The sequence below is a fragment of the Trachymyrmex septentrionalis genome, unplaced genomic scaffold (genome assembly GCF_001594115.1).
Source record: "Trachymyrmex septentrionalis isolate Tsep2-gDNA-1 unplaced genomic scaffold, Tsep1.0 scaffold112, whole genome shotgun sequence".
NCBI classification, from domain to species: Eukaryota; Metazoa; Arthropoda; class Insecta; order Hymenoptera; family Formicidae; genus Trachymyrmex; species Trachymyrmex septentrionalis.
This window is the reverse complement of record NW_017304248.1, coordinates 914,767-916,190: the sequence shown is the minus strand read 5'-3', so window position 1 is coordinate 916,190 and position 1,424 is coordinate 914,767.

The following is a 1,424-nucleotide window of genomic DNA, read 5'->3' as shown; positions in this document are numbered from 1 at the left end:
TTTCTTGCAGATAATATGTAAAAACAGTTGATCGACTAAGTTTTATTTTCATCGCATCCTTTTTATGTAAGGTAATCCTTCTGTCTTACAATTCTTGCGTATAGTTTATTTATAAATTATGTTTCAATCAATATAACAATTTCATAATATCAATATAATAATTTATATTGACAATGAAATTATTATATCTTATTATTATATAATTTATTTGCTTTTATTATTATATATATTATTATATTATAACAATTTATTTTTTACTTAATATATTAAATAAATATTATGATTAATATATACTTTATATTAATTATAATATTTTAATGATGTTATCAGACATTCCAAATAAAAGGATTTTTATCTGAAACATCGATACATAATAAAACAAAGAATAATGAATCTCAATATTTCCTTCCAATACATGACAATATCTTAATCTCTTTTCATAAACGATACATGTTACATCTATTATTTAGTGGATTAAGATGTATGTGTGCACATGTGTTAATAGATTTTATTAACTAATACTGGACATAATTATGCATGTAACGTTAAAATGCAAGCTGAAATGATAAGGTATATAATTTCTATAAAATGATTAAAGTATTATTGAACGAAATACAGTGGGTAACATTTTTTTGTTATAAAAATTCGATAAAAAAATGACAGTCAAAAAAAGTTTCTAAAGAATTTGAAAGAATTTATATGAATCAAGTATATTAAAACAAACATTTTTTTTCTTATCTTTTATCCGTAAAGGCAAAAAATTATACCGTACGAACTTTATGGAAATTGGTTTTCTGTCGAATTGGCTAAATTTTGAATATGTTGTAATTCTCATCATTCTGAACAATTGTCTTTGTGGGACCAACCTCTTTCAATAGCTAATTTTTGTATTATAAGTTCTGGAAGATTCAGATTCAAGCCATTCTTTAAAAATTGGATTTTTATGTATTATTAATATTATATTATTATTGATAGACAATAATAAACGATTTATTAACCTTTAGACTGTCGGCATTTTTTCATTAAAATAGTGATTCTTTTTTCTCAAAAATTTTTCTATATAAGTAACATACACATGGCGCAAAATTTCGAGATTTGTAGAGCCACAAAAGTGGCTTTCTCAGTAAGGAATATATAATCAAATATAAAAAATGTTTATTTCCTCAAAAATAGTGTATTTTGAGGGTTTTTGGTATCGCTGTGTGATTACAATTCTGAGTATAGATTTATAAAATTTCAAGCCCTAAGCGCAATATTGACTTATATTGACAATATAAATGAATATAAACGTATAGACTTAGAACTTTCCTTCAGCATTACCCAGAGCTAACGACGTGAATGTAGAAAGTTTGTAGCTCCTTTTTGATTTCTTTTTTATTCGATTTTTTTTTTTTTTTTTTACTTTTTTCTTGTTTTATAATTTT